Here is a 20,119-nt window from a genome sequence, read left to right as displayed (position 1 = left end):
TAACTTATGGTTGAACTGGATCATATCCATACATACACAAATTTATGTTTATACTTTAACAGTGTAAAATGTAATGGATAAATATAGTGATGACAGGATTTCCCTGTTGATCTAAATCCCCTTTACCTGGCTGGAGGGTGTAGAAGAGATGCTCCTCTGCTGTGAGTTTGGTATCTGTAGGAGTGGAGGTCCACATGAGTGGAGCTACACTGCTAAGGCTCTCAGAAGAGAAGCTACTGTGGGATAAAGTTCTGCAAGACAGGGCAATGTCAGTTTCACTCTTGTGAAGATTCTAGACATCAAAATGTGTTATAGTCTAAAAATATTCCTTGCCGTCTATAGACAAATAATCCCCTATCTGCAGGACTCTATGGCATGAATTGAAGCCTTTATGAAAAATGATGGTTATTTTCAAATTATGTAACTTAAAGTTGCCCGGGTCTTAGATTCAGGTGTAATTGTCCCCTAAATCAGTTTTCAAGTCTCCAAAATTCAGCCGCTTTTTTGGTAGGCTACCAAAATGTATCACTTAAAAACATTTTAAACTTGTGAACTAATAATTCATTTTTCCTTGACTTTACAAATAAATTCCTTGTTCCTGAGAGGTAAAATTGCAAGTTTTGGGATGATAATCTTATGAAAAATGAAACCTTGCCTTAAATGCAAATAAGGAACTTCAAGTGCAGAGTTAATATAGTGCCTCCAGAATATGTGCGTGTGCGCGCATTTATATGATGTTACAATTTAACTTTTGAGAAAAATCTACTTTCTTTGTAAAATATTCCAAGGGCTTGGAGCACTGCTTTTTGTTTTCTGAACTTTTTCCAGAAGTGATAAGGATACAAGGCGGAGGGAAATGGAAATGTATGTAATACGTTTTAAGGCTCTACCAAATTCATGGTCCATTTTGGTAAATTTCATGGTCATGGGATTTAAAAAATCTTAAATTATATCTGAAAATCATGGTGGTGTAACTGTGGGGGTGCCAACCCAAAAGGGAATCATGTGGGGATCAAAGGCTATTGTAGGGAGATCATGATATAGCCACTTTTACTTCTGTGCTGCTGCTGGTGGTGACGCTGCCTTCAGAGACGGACGGCAGGAGAGTGGCAGCTGCTGGCTGAGTGCCCAGCTCTGAACGCAGTGCTGCTGCCAGCAGCAGCGTAGAAGTGAAGGTGATGTGGTGTGGTGTGGTATTGCCACCCTTACTTCTGTGCCACCGCCGGAGATGGGTCTGACCCAGCTCTGGGGTGCCCCCAATCCTGCCCCTCCCCAGTGCTTGGGGGTTAAAGAGGCCTTGGGCTGGCTGTGTGTGTGTCTGTGTGTGTGTGGTGACCAAAGCATGCCCCTGACTGCAGTGTCCTGGGCAGTCGCTCACCCATAAGTCTGGCCCTACGCCCCCTCTCAAAAGTGACAATCCCACCCCGAAACATGCTACCTTTACTTCTTTGCTGATGGTGGCGGTGGTGCTGCTTTCAGTGTGGCAATACTGCAAAATCCCCTCAACCTAACCAGATTTCATGGTCCATGATGCGTTTTTCACGTCCGTGAATTTGGTAGGGCACTAAGTACGCTGTATACGTATAATGACAGGTGAATAGACACCTTTTGGTGTAAATGTTGGAAGCATTGCATTGACAGAAATTCTAGCCATGCAAATCACAATGACTTCAGTGAGAGTCACATGGCTGAAATGACTCACAAGCCTTTGAAATATATTCCATAGAGTTACTGAAGCTGTTAGTAAAACATCTTTTAAATAGTTTTGTCCTTTTTTTTAATTATGCCTATTTAAAGAAAAGTGTATAAAGGTTTTTCTGTTGTGTGTTTAAAAAAAAATTCAGCAAGGGAGTAAGGGACTAACTACTCAACAGGGAGAAGAGTGAAGCTGACTGTCAAATGAACAAAGAAAACTGGAAGAAAAAAAGATTTTTTTGCACACTTTGTCACATAACAAGTATTACTTGTAACTATAGTAGGTACAAAAATTTCAGGCGAATGTGATTTTCAAGTTGTATCATTTAAAAATGCAGTGAAGGCTGACATTTTCTGTGAATACTTGTATACTTTCTAATACTAGGTTTAGAAATGAAATCAGGCAGAGATTTTTGAAGAAAGCAATTACTGTTAGCATTGTCAGCAGAAAAGCAGCAAAAATAGACTAGTGTTTTTACCCATAGCATACAGCACCTTGCGTGAATCCAATAATTTACATAGAAGTACAGTTAGGGAGCTTTCTGATTTTTTTTAAAAAAAGGCACGAACTTGGTAAGAAATCATTTTAAAGTAATAGAATTAACTTGAAGTGAATTCATTGTTGGGTTCTAGTATAGTCTTTCACGTGCCATGTAAGTGCATTGTCACATTGTATCTGACTTTCAGTAAGCAACCATCCTTCCAATTCCTTTCAGATTGATTTAATTGTAAATCCTGAGATGCTCTGTCTCTTCCCTCACCCTGCATACTTTTTGTCTGTGCAGACAGGAGAACTTAGATAATTTAAGTTTTAATGAAGGGCACTGGATAAACTTTTCAGTTAGATGAATAATGATCAGTTACTAGAAATTTAGTTGAAGAAACGTTAATTTCACACTTCTCAGACCCCAGTTTAAGTTTAGGTTAAAGGTTTTCTTGGAGTCTGTAGCCTCTTTTCTGGTCCTTGACAGCTGCAGTGATTTCCAACCACATCTTTCTGCAGCACATCCAGCCTGCACTCAGACTTATTAAATATTAAACCCGGTATTCAGGAACATTATTCACTCATTAATATTGCATCTTGGTCTAAACTGCATTGTTCAAAACATTTTAGGATGTTATGCAAGTCTGTCAAAATACATTAACAAACTTGCTCATGTCAAACTAAGCCAAAAATGACAGTTTGCCCAGTAAAGATGTTCCACTAGTGTTTTTGGAGAACGTAAGCAGTCTGAATTGAGGACATACCACAGAAACCTGCTGGTAAAATACAGTGAAAGATGAAGAAAGCCGGATGGAATGAATATTCATTTTCAACAAAACACCTTCCACACATTATAACAAAATGCAAAGGTGTCCTGTAATATCCCTAAATATTCTTTGTTACAAGGAGGTTGTACTGTGGAATCATTCCCCGCCCCTGGGGAATACTTTCAGATTCCTAGCATCAACTTGCATCTTCGGTTTTCTGCTCTCCACAGAGGGAGGAAGACAATGGCTTTCCTGCCAGTGGCCTATAAACCAGGAAATATGTAAACTTTGGTAGATAATGTGATGAAAAGGGATAGAGTTCAAATTTTTGATATATTGGCAAGGGTTTATTCTGGATCACTGTGAACTCATCAACTTGCTTGCTCCCTTTTTGTAACAGTCTACTGCAGTCTTGATGTTGTACAATTTCCCTCAAAAGTGACTTAAAAGAAAATGTTTAAGCTGTCACTTGATGTAATAACTGCTTCAAAATCTGCAAAAATCTCCCCCGTTTGTTTTTAATATTACATTATGTTTCCAATTATGAATGTTGAGTTCTAAATTAGATTATAATAAAGAATTTCAGTGTGACTATAATAAAGGGTTTCAATGTGGTAATTGTTGCTGTTGGGGGTACAAACTCTTGATATTATAGTAATCTTTGAACCTTTTAGTAATTTTGCTGCTATCCCTGGATTGTATTTTTTTAGAGTAGTGAATAGTGCTAATCTTCAGCACCTACGACTGTAATTTCAGGAGTGTCAGAAATGGCTATTCTGAGATAAATGGTGAAGGTAGTAGAATGAATCCTTTCTGACTAAGTTAAATTATTCATTTTGTTAGTTTAGCTAACATGGTTCATGCTGTGCAGGATTTCAGTGCTATGTCATAGTCTAATATTGTATAATCAACAGCGTTTCTCTCTCTAGCTCATGAAAGAAACAGATCTGGTAATGGTTGTAATGTGCTTAGAAAGCACAGTCAGTGAATCCTGTTCACTAATACTCTTCGAGTCTTTACATTTTTAAGTAAAAATTTAGAATACCATCCACATGTTCAATTAATCTTTTTAACCCTTGATTATCCTTCACAGTTGCTTCTGGGTATTGTGTGGGAACAAATAGTTTAGATGGTAAACTCTTTAGGGCAGGGGGCTGCGAAATGCACCTTGCACACCAGTCGTGCTGTATTCATATTTTAAGACAGATCTCTTTGATGGGGAGGGTCTCTGTGGTAGGGGTGATAATTCTTTGCTTCCCCTATCTGTTTTGTTTGGCTGAGCTGTCCAAAAAGACCTGGATATTGATCTTTCACAACAGATCAGTGCACTTCTTGAATCTGCTGAAAGGATGCTCAAGAGCTTTTGGAGAGCCAAACTGTACCCGGGGAGAGTGCATCGCTTCCAGAGTGCGTTCAGTCCCTGCCTGCTTGGGCGGTCCAGGACAATGAGAACACTTTTGAATGAATACTGACCAGAAATTTTCCAATGTACCAAATTGAACACAGTGACCTGATAAAAGATTTATTGAAAGAATTTTTTTAGATCCAAACAAAATGCTTCATGAGTGGAAAGAGATGGCTTATTGGTCTAAGCCTCAGACCTGAAATATCAAATGGAATCCTACGTTCAAATCCTGTCATGATTAACTTTTTCTTGCTACTACTAAGCTTTTCTTAGGAAAATGCCAAACTTTTTTACTTGCGGCATAGCGGTAGCTGTGTCTGTCCCAGGATATTAGAGAGACAAAGTATCTAACCCACCTTGTGTCTCTAAACTTCATTTCAAATTTTTAGACTGACAGTTCAGTTCAAGACTTTGTATAATTTCCAGCTGTGTCCCGGGGCTGCGTTTGGTTTTTGAGGAAATTGTCACCCTCCACTGTGCTTCTCCTGAGGAGTTTGCAGTGAGTTTGGTGCTTCTGCAGGCTTCTTGAAGTGAGTTAGGTTGAGAAAAGGCAAAATTAAAGGTCTGAATCTCTTCCAGGCCCACTTTCTTCGCTGTCCACCCACCAATTAAATGCATCTTTGGGAAGCTTGATTGTCCAACTCTGTGGGCAGACTACAGTTTTCCCCTCATAGCCCAGGCAAAGGTGGGGTTGCCTTGACCCTTGTTGATAAATTGCATGCTCAATTGATTGACTACACTTTGGTTCGTTATGAAATACAAGCAAGAGCGCAAATAAGAGATCTGTACAAGTATAGTACAGGAAATAAGGGTCAATACAGAAATAATTTACAGGAAGCCATCTTATGCAGCATTGTTGAATTCACCTTACCCAGAAGGTTTGCCTCCAAAGTGACACGTTTCAGCTAGTAGTATTTATAGGAAGCTTTACGAGTAATACAACTGTTTACATTTCAGTAAAGTCCAACCCACTGGTTCGTACCAGTTCCTTAATTTGTTTTTCTTTACCTTCCTTGTCTGTTTTGTATGCTAGTATTCCGGGTAATGATCCTTGAACGTATCTCTCCAGCTTGTACCAGGGCAAAACATTAATGTGTTTTGCCTTTGACAACTTTTCTATTTTCTAATGCCAAAGCTTACTTCAGCTTTACAAAGTATTAGCATAAGTGAATAAGATTATAGAAAGACAGGCCAATTCAGGCCACATAACTGCTAGAAATATATATGCAATATAATGTTATATTGCTATTGTATGCTTAATGCATATTACTGTAGGTAGTATGAATAATGCATATTGATAATGTGATATACACACACATTTTTGCCCAGATATATTGGTCAACAGGTCTCCCACTTGTTGCTTTGATAATTCTTGTAATCAAGGCAACACCTTTGCCAAATTAATACATGAAGCCCTGGTGAAGGCATTAATATTTGATTTATACTTTCTCAAGTAACTGTGTAACAGTACATCATTAATGCAATTCAAACCAATACACCTTGTAATATAAACAAAGCTTTAAATGCAATTTTTATTCAAGTGTGGAAATCCAGTATTTCAAGAGGCACGTCATGGATCAGGTCATTCAAGGCTTAGTCTACCTTGTACATGTCATAGCTAATTTGAATAATGTGTCTTTTTTATCTAATAATGTTTTAAAATTTAAGGTGAGTGGGTTAATATGCATGCTAAAAACATGTAGCTTCTTTTCAGCTTTATCCTGCTACTGAGGCTCACTTTGGATCATGGATTCATTTTGAAAAACTGGGATAGGCATTCGTATAGTGTCCTACATGAAGAGTAAAACAAAATTTGGAGCAGTGATGTTACAAATGAAGTCTCCACACATACATTTCTTGTAATTAATTACCACATAGTGCTGTCCATCAATATTATAGGTCACAGGTTGGAAATGGATGGTACTGGACGCAACATAATGCTGCAATGCCACAGTGTGCAGTAAGGGGCCTTCAGGCCTGGCTTCCTATTCCTGCTGCCACTTCTGTAATGGCCCTTCCTTTCCACTCAGTGATCCAGCATCGTAGATTCAGGACAAACACAGGCACATGGTGCCAGGGAAGTCAACCAGAGGCCCAAGCTATGGTTGAATAGTATTCGGCAAAAGGTGTTCTCTTGGAAGAATGGTAGCAGAATATGAAGGTGACTGTAATGGAAAACAACAGCGGGAGTGTCAGACACAAAAAACGGTTTCTTATGGCAGCCTTTTGGGACATCTGATATCATATATGCACATTCTTGAAAGGTCCAGAGTTCATATGATAGCTGTCCACTAATTCTAGTCATCCCATCTGCATCACATTCTATCTTATACACTGGCAGAGATCTAGCTACAGTTGTTTATTCTCTGCTCCCACAACTGGTGAATGCAGATAAATTAGATTTTTTTTAAATGAAGTTTCTTTAGTCCAAGAAATGGATGCCAGAAAAGGAGAGCATAGCATCTGCTCACTTGGAACACAATGATTTACTGAGATCTTGAAGCAGTGCTCCTTCCAGAGACAGCAGAGCAGGTCTGATTACAAGTCAGTAGGTCTGATTGGGGTAAGATTGATATCATTATGAAAACTCTGAGAGATTTTCTGAAGTCTAGAAGATTTTCCTATCTATGTGCACTTCCCATTAATTATTTATTAGTTTTTATGAGGTACTCTCATGCCTTGTGACACATGAGGCAGCCCAGTGCTCTCCTTCGAGTGATGTTCCTGTGGATGCTCCACTTGTATTTGCGGCAACGCCCCATGCGCCTGGGATTGAAGATCTTCATCAGCAGTGACTCACATGCACACCTCCCCCCTTTTGTACTGTGAGTGGGACATATATACAGCATTGTTTGGTCTGACCGCCCCCAGTTCCTTCTGTACTGCCTTTGGTCTGGGATGGAATCCCCTTCTGTTCCCTCACACTAGATAGTGTCTTACCTGTTAGAGTAGTGTAGTTAATATTTTCTTTCTCTTTCTTTCTTTTCTCTATTTTTGTTTAACTTTACCTTTACTATTATTTCATAATTTAGGTTTCTGTTTCCACCACTTCCCGCCCAGTAAGCATTTCCTTCACCCTTATGCCTGGATCCTCTGGGTTTAAGGGTGCATTTCTTGTTGGGCTGCCTTCCTGGTAATGGAGGGCCACCCGCAGTGCATCTGCTGTCTGAGGGAGGGACATGTTCCACAAAATTGTGCCCACTGCCTCGCCTGAAACCCAGAGCCAGAAAAGACCAGGCCATTAGATTAAAACTGCTCCTCATGGAGGAATCTCTGTAACTGGCATCGGACCAGGGTCTGGACTCTTCACTGGAGAGGCCCTCACCCTCTGCCAGGTTATCTGCTAATCCTCACTCCCCACGTCCCTTGAAGAGAAAGTCATCTCTTTCGGATGAAAAGAAACAGGCTCCCTCCTCACACTTTGAGGCACAGTCCACCAGAATACTGTCCCCGTTGAGGCAGGGGACACAGCTCCAAGGCCCATCCAAGTACCTCCGGTACCGACACAAAGAAACAGTCTAAAGACCCTAACTGGGCAAACCTACAGCCCTCGGCAGTGTTTCCTGGTTTTGGGGAATGTGAGAGGTCAGTTTCAGGAGCTATGGAACTGACAAAACGGTCAGCCTTGATGCCCTTTCTGACACTGAGGAAGTCGTCAGCACCAAGTAAGCCCTTGGCAGTATTGAAATCATAGACTATCAGGGTTGGAAGGGACCTCAGGAGGTCATCTAGTCCAACCCCCTGCTTAAAGCAGGACCAATCCCCAGACAGATTTTTGCCCCAGATCCCTAAATGGTCCCCTCAAGAATTGAGCTCACAATCCTGGGTTTAGCAGGCCAGTGCTCAAACCACTGAGCTGTCCTTCCACTGGCAAAGTCTCTGGCACCATCTACTGGTACTATGAGGAAATACACCCATACATGGGCACTGAGGATGCTTTTTCCTCCTCTGCAAGATTTTAGATACCCTAAAGACCTGCTAGTATTGGACACTCCTGAGTCTACACTCCTTCAATGTGACCTCCCCTCACTTCCACTCTCCTCTTCAAACTCACAGCACTCTTCCTTTTCTCTCCCGAGAACAGCACTTTCCTTCCCCACCACTCTCTTGTCTACCAGACAAATCACACCTGATCATCCTCACTATCCATAGTCTGCATCTGGTCCACAGTCTTGGCATGGACCATCATGGATGCAGCCACATGTTCCACACCCTTCATGCTGGCCATATTGGCACCTTTGGGCCATGTACACTGCACAGTTTGGGAACACTCCCAGGAAGCAAAGCCGGAGACCTACACCTCTCTCTTCTCCATTGGTGTCTCATCCACTGGAGGTTGACCCCCTGTTGGTAGCATCTGAAGAGGAGGAACAGGAGGAGGTGAGCTCCCAAACATTACTTTTTTCCTCCTCCTTCTCCTCCCTTGACAAGGCTATCGTGATTCCACCCCCTACATCTTCTGATGACTTCCGACATTTTCAAGATCTATTCTGCAAGATTGCAGACTCCCTGCAAATTCCTGTTGAGGAAGTCAAGGACAAGCAGTATAAGCAGCTTGATATCCTCCACACATTCTCTTCCTTCAAAATCGCACTGCCGATCAATGAGGCTCTTCTCAACCCCACGAAGATGCTCTGGCAGACCGTGGTGAAGGGTGTGTAGTTTCTTTTCTTGCACCTCATCCCAAATTCTTAGGTGGTCCAGTGCTTGCAAGAGAGAGGCCATCAGTACCAATCCCATTCTAGCCATCCAGAGAGAGATTGGAAACACCTAGACTTATTTGGATGCAAAGCATATTCATCAGCCACACTCTATTTTAGAATCTCGAACTATAAAGCTCTTATGGTGAAATATATAATTACTTGAACTTCTCCAAATTGGAGCCCCTCTGCCATGGACCTACCTGAGGCCAAGAAAGGGCAATTCCAGTCCCTAATATCAGAAGGAGACCTCCTAGCCCATATAGCACTACAAGCCTCATTAGACTCTGCAGACATTGCTGCCTGCTCCATCGCGACTGTTGTGGTCATGAGGCATGTATCATGGCTCCCCCTCTTGGGTTTTCTGAAGGAGATACAAACCATGGTATAAGACTTACCTTTTGGGGGCCAGAAACAATTCTCAGACCACATGGATGAATCTTTGCACTCCCTTGAAGACTCCCAAGCTACACTCTGATTGCTCAGAGTTTACACGCCAGTGCTGAAGAGATGTCCAGGGAAGTATAATTTCCCCCCACAGTCCTGACCAACAGCACTGTGATACCCAGTGCTGAAGACAAAGGCCTCCTACCGTGCATCCCACCAAAGCAGCAATTTTAAAGGTGTGGTCAAGGCCCTTAGAAGCCTCCCCCTCATCTGGTTATTCCCACCATCTTTGATGTTCCACCAGCTGGCAACCAACTAGCTCTGTTTTTCCCATCTGGGAGATCAATCACTTCAGACAAGTGGGTTTTAAAGATAAAGATCAGAGCAGCTGCTGCGAAGTGGTTGTTATGGAAGTATTTTGCAATTTCAACAACATTAGCCTTTATTTCTGGAACACTGAAGTCTTTGGCTAGGAGGTGCATCAAATGAGTACTGTAACTGTATGTTGTTAGCTTGGGACTCTCTTCTAAATAATTTCTTCTCATCTTGGATACATTTGCAACATTGTCTGTGACCAAGCTGTGTACTAGACATTTGAATTTTTTTTCACAGTTTGTTATAGCTTTGCTACTTCTTGTAAATATTCTGCTATGTGTGCATTTCCTGATGTGTCGGTTATTTCTGTAAGGAAGACATTCCTTTCTGTTGTCCCAGAAGCACGTACAACAGGATCATTGTGGACATTGCTCCACCCATCAAGACTCAGGTTAACAATTTTACCCTCTAAACCTTTTGCACACTGCTCAATTTCTCTTTCATACACTTTATCTAGCAATTTGACAGTATCTCGGTATGGTAGCCCCAGTGGCCTAATATGGTAGCCCCAGTGGCCTAATGGATAAGGCATTGGCCTCCTAAGACAGGGATTAGGGGTTCGAGACCCATCTGGGGTGAAGAGAATTTTGCAGGGAGGGATAGCTCAGTGGTTTGAGCCCTGGCCTGCTAAACGCAGGGTTGTGAGTTCAATCCTTGAGGGGGCCACTTAGGGATCTGGGGCAAAAAGCAGTACTTGGTCCTGCTAGTGAAGGCAGGGGGCTGGACTCGATGACCTTTCGAGGTCCCTTCCAGTTCTAGGAGATTGGTATATCTCCAATTATTACTATTACTTAATGACTGAACCATGTCAATCATATGGAAAGGAGAGTTTGTTGCATAAACCAACCGGGCAATTTTTTCATCAATTACCTTATTGTAAACTGCTGGCTCTTATCACAAACTTATCTATGGTGGTTTCTGGATGATAGATTTTTTTTTTCCCTTCTTTTTGCTACAGTCTACATACTGTGGTTATGTGACATACGTGATGTGACTGAAACACTATCATTGGCAGATATCTCTGAAACTATAGAAAATGGTGGTGATCATGAAGGTGAATAGACTTCAGAATCCTGTATGTTGAGGATGGATTCTCCGAAACAAAATAAGTCAATGCAGTTATTAATTATTATTACTATGCTGCTCATTTTAATATTACTCATTGCATTCACTGACACTCAGTACTACTTTAAAGGTGAAATTATAAAAGGAAGATCTGCCTATTTCAGCTATTTATTTTTTATCACAACTGCATCTGAAATGATAGTACCATAGAGTAACAACTTTATTTTTTGCTCAAACATGAGAATTCAAGAATAGTCCAGAAGGAAAACAGGAAATCCTTAAGAGAGATGTATGAAATAAAAAAGTTTATCAACCTGAGGATCCTGCCTGTTCAGACATGTTCCTTTCATCATCATCATCAACGCAGCTTCCTGCTGAGAAGAAATGCTTCTCATGATGTTGTTTCATTTGGGTTGTTTCATTTCTTTTTTGCATTGTTTGCATTTTGCACGCATGCATGTCTTATCCACAGGTAGAGGAACTTCATTAAAATATTCCCAAACTGGGTCTCTTTTGTGGCCTGGTGCCATTATAGGTTTTTCCTTCTAGTGAGAGAATGGTATGGTAGATCTCAAATCAATGAAGGCTACATTTGGAAAGGCCTCAAGACTTCTGGAATATGCTGTTTCTACTGCCTGTCCCTCCCTTCTCACATTTATCTCCAGACTTCTTCTCCTTGCCCAGATCTATTCTGCCCCCAGCAATCTTCTATTCACTGAACTTTTTGAAACTTTGCACTTTTAGAGAGAGGTAAAGGATTGACTCTGTGTCCACAAATTTGCAGAGGGACAATAGGGTTGAGGTCTGTTATTTCTCACCTCTGTATATTATTTATTTATTTGAAAACATTTTTATGTTAACGAGCATGTTATCTCTGGAGACGCAAATCCACAGTTTGAGAACTGCAAAACTAAGCATCTCTGATGGTATCTTCTAGACTGAGCACTGAGTCCCATTGGGTAGATAAAAAGATTAACCTAAATTGTCTATAGAGAAGCCCCTGGAACCTCATAAGATTGGGTATCTAATCCATGAACTATTGGAACTCATTTACAAAACTTTTCTTAAACATGACATGAATATATTGTCTCATACTATAGAATTAGAATTTATAATCCCTATTCCATGATGAGATATCTTTGAGCTATAATGTATCTAATTAAAACTATCCTTAGATAGGTTTTTTCCTCAAAAAGCATTTTATCAAAAAAATCCAATTGAAATAAAAATGACTTTTTTTATTTTTAAAAAATCATTGATTTTTATCCACTCTGTCTGGCACCCATAGAGACATCACTCAGAAGAAGAGAAGATTACTCACTCTGTGCTGTAACTGACGTTCTTAGAGATGTGTTTCCCTGTGGAGGCTCTACTGCGCTCTCCTCCCTTCTGCTTTGGAACCCTAAACATATGCTCTGTGTCAGAGAAGGAACTGGAGGAAGTCAGAACCCGCAGTGCTATATACACATCCCGCTCACAGCTTGACATGGGGGAGGCGCACATATGCGGTCCAATGGCCACTGCTGATGAAGATCTCCAATCCCAGGTGCAGGCGGTGTTGCCACACCTACAGTGGAGCACCCATAGGGGAACACATCTTGAAGAACCTCAGTTACTGTATAGGGTGAGTAACTTTCTCTTTCCACCTCTGGCTAGTGCCACATTTCTTGCTCCATTGTAGGTACCTCATGACAACATTTTTCTCAACAGATTTCTTACATCATTCATTCTCCTCTTTTCTATCTTCCACCTAGTGGTATCCAGTCAAGGGCTTGTTCAGTAATATGGCTGTTTTTTGACATCTGTACAAAATGTCCAGACCTCTTCAGTCATCTTTATCCAATCATTGTCTGTTGGCCTGTCCTTTGTAACACGTCAACATTAAGTTACTTTATCCCACCAGTGAACAGCAGATATTCTCCATGAACATCTCTGGTGGAGTGTCTTAAGTTTCCAGTTGTGAGCTTCTAGTGTTGACCAGGTTTCAGAAGCAAATAACAACGTGGGTATCACATTGTCCATAAAGGAAGTGGGAGATGTACACAAAGTTTTACATGGCAGAAGTCAGACTAGCAGAGTCTATTTACCCAGAAATATATGCTATATCCTATACCCAGAAATATCTCACTTATTGTAAATCAATTTGGTGGGCTGGGAATCAAACTCTTTGCATCTGGAAAGGGTAAATTAAGTGCCCTGCAGCCCCTTGTCAGGACCCTGGAAATTAGGTGGTGAATGATCTCTCACAAAATTGGGCAAAGTCCTTGCTGTGTTTTCCAACACTTTTCATTGCTCCTCAGGACAATACAAAAGATAAGAACAAGAGTGCGGTAGTGAAACTTTTTATATCTTTCTGGCTGTACTTTCAGGCCTCATTGAACCTAACATTGGATCTTTGGATGTCTCTGTCTCAGAGAGAAGGTCTGTTTGTTGCAGAACCAGTCAAGTTTAAAATGAATATTTGGCAGAAGTGATTATTGCTATCATGGATCCCAAAAGAGAGAAGGCAACAAATAAAATAAATGTACTGGCTAGCGTGAAGCCCGTAATTTAACTGCCATTGGAAACCAATGAAACATAGCGTTGTGTTCCTCCAGGTTTTTTTTATTGTGAGTGTATAAAAGTGTCCTAGTAAAAGGGTCAATAGGATAATGTTCTTGGCATGTTCAAGAAAAGGAAATGTTGTACAAATCCTGACATTAGATGCTTCTTTAGGGCATCAGCCTTTATTCCAACCCTGCAAGGTATTAGAGCCCAACCATGAACCCTTTTCTGTTCCTGTCAGCACTACTGAGATTGAATTCCTTCAGTGGGTATCCTATTTCCTGTCCATTAGGACAGGCCTCCCATAGGCTCTGATTTTCAATCAGATGACTTTTTAAAATTTGAAGTTAGGAACTTTTTCTAACAAGACCCAATATTGTATTTTGAAATCAGACGGGTAGTCTCACAACCGTCATAACATTTATTCCCTAAGTAAATTTAAGAAATATTCCTCCTTTGGTTAAGGATCAAAATCCTGTCCTTAGGAGACTGACTGACTGTTTCGGGCACAAGTAATCATGTATCCTGTATTGAGTTCTTTGTAATGCATGCATTGACCACATTCTGCATATTGGTCATCCAGTCTTAGCCAATGCTATTTCCTTTCTTTTAACAGAAGTCTGCTCCATGCCGTAGTGCCCAGGGGAAGATGGAAGAGATTTTATATGTATTCTTCCATGTTCTGGATGAGCCTGCTTTCCATTCTGGAGGCACACTGCTAGGCACATCTATTGTAATATGTCTGTGGAGCTTAGCATTAAGAAGAAGAAAACTCTGTGCTCACCTGAAAACGTCCTTTCTTCGAGTTATAAGGTCCAAAGATCTGGTCCACCCTGGAGACAAGTGGATCATTCAGAATAGAGATGTAATTAAGGATTTGGATCTGTTGTCATTAGGTGAAATTTACCATGCTCTGCAGTAGGAGCAATTGTGCCTTTTTCCTGTTGCAGCCCAATGACTGATGGGTCTTGTTCTGTCCCCAAACAGAAAGTAGGTTAGAGTATCATTGTAGTCAATCTGTGGACCTTATTACTCTGATAAAGGGAACTTTTGGGTAAGCATGGCTAACTTTTCCTATTCTTAATGTTCAGCTTTTTGCTTGCAAAAGCAAGGAAGCTGTAAGCATTGTGTCATCTGGCTTGACTTCAGTGGGAATTACATGGCTAAAACCTCACTGCCTTTTTAGAAAATGTATCCCTTTACTTTACTTCTGTGGTGTTATGAGTGTAATATAGTATCTCATTGAAAGATGACAGGGCAGAAAGAGTTAATTAACTCACAGGCTGACCTAACCCATGGACGAACTTTAGAGACTTGTTAGGAAAATATGTAAATGAATAGAGCTTTGAAATGCAAGTCTGCATTGTTAGAGATAGGAGGGTAGATGTTTGCTTATATCACAAGACCTGAGCAAACAAGTCTTGTCTATCACTATAGCTTTGATTCAAAGATCAAAAAAGGAATATTAACATTTAGGAAGATACTTGAGTGAAATAGTACTATTGTCTATGTGTCTCTGAAGGTTGTGGTAACCTGAATCTGAACTGTTTAATGCATAAATTACCCTGTGCTAATTGCCAGGGTGTTTGGAAAAAGGAGTTAAGCCTATTGTTTTCTCAGGCCGAAAGTCTGCTGGAAATATATAAGAACCCTGGGACATGATCCTGCTTCATCTCAAATCTGCTTTGGGTTTCAAGAGGGTGAAACTTTAAGCCATGAGGATTTAGATCCCCAGTCATTGACTGGAGCCGCCTGAATATGAACATTGGACTATAAGCTGTGGACTATTTCTAAAAGGACTGCTGTGTATCTGAACCTCAAGAATTGAACTCAAGTCTGTATGTATATTGATCTTTTAACCAACACTCACTCTCTTTTCTTTTTTAATAAATTTTAGCTTAGTTAATAAGAATTGGCTAATAGTGTGTATTTTTATGTAAGATGTAAGTTATAAATGGACCCCTGGGTATTTGTCTGATCTTTTGGGATCGAAGGAACCTTTTCTTTTATATGATGAGATAAGATTTTCAGTAATCATTATCATATCTGATGTATGTGTCTGGACTGAGGCCTGGGGCTGGGCACTTTAAGGGAACTGCGGTATTTGAACTTCTAAGTAACCAGTGAGGTACTGTAGAAGCTGTTCTGTGCTGGCTTGATAAATCTAAGTGTTGGAATAACCACCAGCTTCTGGGGTTTGTCTGCCTCGTTTTGTTTTCAGTTCACCCTGATTGAGTGACCTCAGCTGGCTCCCACGGGCAGCAATCAAACTTCTACATTGTATGATGAGTTTTTTTCCCCTGGTCATTTTATTGAAATAGATTTGATAATGCTTGAGGGTGTGTGTGCGAAATAGCTGTTGTTGTTGCATGTTTGATTTAATTGATTGCAGACAGACACATATCTGACAGTTGAAGCATGGATGACATGACATCTGAGGTAGACTTCCTAGGTGAACTTGGTAGGTATCTGTATGTCTCAGTGTCCTAATCTGTAAAATGTGGATAATAGTGTTAACTGGCATAGTTGCTATGAAGGGCTTTGAGATCCTTAGGTGAGAGGTGCTGTAGAAATGCAGGAGGAGGTGTTCTTCGTATTGGAGTACAAACCTTGTATATGTAATTTATGCTGTACAATAACTGAGAACATAAAATAATGTTAAAGCGGTTGGTTCTAAATCTCAATCCACAAGAATTCCCTTTAGTACTTAATATTTACTTTCAGCCAGTTACAAGGGTGATGTGACAGGATCACTTATATGCTTTTTGTTTTACTTAATGAAGTAATGTGACTGGAAAGCAGAACACGTTGAGTTGGTCAATATTGTATAATCTAATTACTTTGCTGAATTACCAACTATCAACTTTTCTTTTTAAAAATGTATAGCAAGCAGTCTTGACTGCTGATTCAGCATTCACTTAGACTTCTAAATTATTTTTTCCAGAGTATAAATGAGCAGTGCGAGATTTTAGTTGCTTGCTTTTTTTCCCCTTTTCTGTTGCAACTTCTGCCTCCATAAGCAAATTGGAGTTTACTTCTTAAGCATATAAGCTATTAGACCGAGCCTGCCATTTTAGTGTAATGAAAATTTTCGTTGTGCAATGTCTGTTTATACAGAGTTCTTCAGTTATTAGACTGAACTGACAGTGTGATCCGTAACTGTGTATCTGAATATAAATCACAAGTCTGAATTTTTTGCTTTAGAATAGTTAGTAATATAAGTCATCATTGAAGATTTAGTTAGTGTTTGCTCTCATTCAGGTAAAGTTTGTACTGTATGCCAGTAAAATGAGTTCATGATGTCAAGGAAGAAAACTACTGTAAGTTGATGCAAACAAGTGTTTGAAATATTAGGACAGAGCTGACTTGTGTTTGTTTCATTAGGCTCCTGCAAGCCACTCAATTACATAATGCAAATAAGTGAAGTTTACATTACATTAAAAGCATACTACTTTGCTTAAAACTCTGATGAATTTAAATAAGTTGAGAGATATTTAATTTTTTTTGGTAAATAAAACTCCAACAAGTGTCTCAAAAAGCTAAGAACATTTTCAAGTAACTTCAGGTATGCATGGTGAGAAGTATTTTAGATTGTATGAACTAAGGTTGGGGCAGTTACTGTTTTCTTGCCAGCTCTCATTAGTTTCTTTTAGCCACTATCAGTTATTAGAAATGTCAGTATATCATAATTTAAAAAGACCTGGAGTTGATATAAAACAGCAGATTTAATAGCTATTTGCATTATAGTATGGCAGCAAATAGAGCCATTAAGGTTTAGGATTGCTTATGCAATAACTTCTAATCATGGAGCAGGTGTATGGTATAGACTTAGCTGTGGAATTACTGTTCCTGAAATATTGTGTTCAGTTCTGGGCTGCTCAGTGTCAGAAAGATATGGACCCATTGGACAACAGAAAGATTTGGGGAGGCTTGAAAAGTTCACTTTTGCAATGAAAGGATAGGAGGTCAACAGTCATTAAGCCAGGCTATACCTCAGAGAGGACATAACACCAAAGATGGGCAAATAATTTTGCAGAATGAGGCATGTTAATACAAATTAAGACAAAATGAGAGAGAAAATGTAGAATGAATATCAAGCATATCTTCCTGACAGATATGTAACACATTAGATTATGAAGTAGTCTGAACTGTTTTCTTACAAAAGCTGCAACACAAATAAATCAGTACAAATATTTCCCAAGCAGCCCATATTTTGAGTGATATACTGATGTTACTACTAGGTCAAAGGCAGAGAGAGTGACTCACCTGCAGTCACAAAATTAAATACTAACAGAGCCAAGAATAGAATCAAGGTCTCTTGACTCCCAAGCCTGTGCTCTTATCAGCTACATGATTCTGATGCTTCTGAGTACCTGTACACTTCTGTCTGTCAGTAGGAGAGAGAAACATTATGATCCTTCTAGTCATCTGGAGAACAGACGATGGCACAGAAGTCTTCCCTTGGATTTTATCACTAAGCCCATGATGTGCCCATAAAGATGATCTTCTAAATTCCACCAGTTCATTATATATACACTTGTTCTGAGGTCCAAAGGACATGAGAAGTAGACCAGTTGAAAGTCTCTGGATAAAGATAAAAGGGAAAAAAAACTAGACAGTTCACGGTAGGGGTCTACTGTAGACCACTGAATGATTGAGAAGATGTTGATGAGGCATTTCTAGAACAAACAGAAATACCCTGCCCCCTCCTCCCCCCCCCAAAAAAACCCAACCAAACAGACAAAACAAAACCCCCCCCAACAAGAAGAAGAAGAGCTGCAGGGACTTTGACAACTTTTAGTTTCAGAAAGTGGAGGAAGTAACCAGGGGTTAGCCATTTTAGGCTTGATTCTGACCAACCTGAAGGAATTGGTTGTGAATCTGAAGGTTGAAGGCAGTTTGGATGAAAGTGATCATGACTTGATAAATTTCATGATTCTAAGGAAAGGAAGGAGTGAGAGCGGCAGAAAAAGGATAATGGACTTCAAACAAGCAGACTTTAACAAACTCAAGAGATCTGATAGGTAAGGTGCTGTTGGAAGAAAATCTAAGGGATAAATAAGTTCATGATAGCTGGCAGTTTCTCAAGGAGACAGTATTAAGGGCACAACTGCAAATTGTATTGATGTGAAGAAAAGATAGGAAGAGTAGTAAGAGGCCAATATGGCCCCATTACGAGCTCTTTAATGACCTGAAAACAAGAAAGAAATACTACAGTAGTGCAAGCCTATAAGGACAAAATCAGAAGGGCCAAAGCACAAAATGAGTTACACCTAGCAAGGCACAAAAAGGCAAGAAGAGTTTCTTTAAATATATTAGGAGCAAGAAATAACCAATTTATTTGGGCATAAGCTTCTCTGTGTGTCTATATATCTCTTCCTACTGTATTTTCCACTCCATGCATCTGATGAAGTGGGTTTTAGCCAATGAAAGCTTATGCCCAAATAAATTTGTTAGTCTCTAAGGTGCCACAAGTATTCCTTGTTCTTTTTGCTGATACAGACTAACACAGCTACCGCTCTAAAACAAAAGGAAATGTAGACTCTCTTGCAGCACTTCATTCACTTGGAGTCTATACTCCTGCTACAAAAAGGAAACATTTTAAACCTCAACTATAGTCATGATCCTCATTCCACCAGAAGCCTCAGTATGCCCCAGGAGGAGATCAAGATCTCTTCAAGGCCAAGAGCGATCTTCCATGGCAGCAAGCACTTCTCACCAAATAACTGCTACATTGAAGCAGTCATTTTGACTTTGAGGACAGCATGCCAACAATATTTCTTCACTTAGGATTATACCCATTCCTCTTTTACTGCACTTGGGAAGACATCACTTCAGACAAGGGGCTACTCAGCATGGTAAAGGAGGAATATGTTATCCAACTCGTTTCCCTACCCACCCTTCCCATTCCTTGTTAGGACCCTTCTCACGAGACCATGTTACTTCAGGAGCTATGGCCCCTTCTAAAATGGAGAGCGATAGAAGAAATTCCTTACCAACAGAGGGGAAAAGATTTTTATACCTGATACTTTCTGGTCCTGAAGGAATCTGGGGGCCTCTGCCTCATTGTATATCTAATTCATCCAAAGAATCAAGTTCAGATGATATCCTCGCTTCTCTTATCCCTTTCTTGGAGAACCTAAGAATGACCATACTGGATCAGCTCAAAGGTCCATCTAGTGCCATATCCTGTCTTCCGACAGTGGACAATGTCAGGTTCCCCAGACGGAATGAACAGAACAAGTAATCATCAAGTGATCCATCTCCTGTCAGTCATTCCCAGCTTCTGGCAAACAGAGGCTAGGGACACCATCCCTGCCCATCCTGGCTAAAAACCATTGATGGACCTATCCTCCATGAATTTATCTAGTCCTTTTTTGTACCCTGTTATGGTCTTGGCCTTCACAACATCCTCTGGCAAGGAGTTCCACAGGTTGACTGTGCGTTGTGTGAAAATATATTTCCGTTTGTGTGTCTTAAACCTACTGCCTGTTAATTTCATTTGGTGACCCCTAGTTCTTGTGTTATGAGAAGGAGTAAATAACACTTCCTTATTTACTTTCTCCATACCGGTCATGATTTTATAGATCTCTGTCATATCCCACCTTAGTTGTCACATTTCCAAGCTGAAAAGTCCTAATCTTATTCATCTCTACTCATATGGCAGCTGTTCCATACCCCAATCATTTTTGTTGCC

General features: G+C 40.3%; 1 protein-coding gene and 1 long non-coding RNA gene across 4 annotated transcripts in view; both read left to right on the top strand.

The window, feature by feature from the left end:
• The window catches only part of CHCHD3 (coiled-coil-helix-coiled-coil-helix domain containing 3), a 272,908-nt gene that overhangs the window by 73,593 nt on the left and 179,196 nt on the right, over window positions 1–20,119 (top strand). The gene's annotated exons all lie outside the window — the stretch shown is intronic.
• On the top strand, window positions 5,698–9,913 carry LOC115657547. Its single transcript, XR_004002000.1, has 3 exons — window positions 5,698–5,707; window positions 7,301–7,302; window positions 9,817–9,913. It is a non-coding gene; the product is annotated as an uncharacterized LOC115657547 (long non-coding RNA).

Source organism: Gopherus evgoodei, chromosome 1, assembly GCF_007399415.2.
Source record: "Gopherus evgoodei ecotype Sinaloan lineage chromosome 1, rGopEvg1_v1.p, whole genome shotgun sequence".
NCBI lineage: Eukaryota > Metazoa > Chordata > Testudines > Testudinidae > Gopherus > Gopherus evgoodei.
The sequence above is the reverse complement of the archived record's forward strand: the minus strand, read 5'-3'. Positions and strand labels throughout refer to the sequence as shown.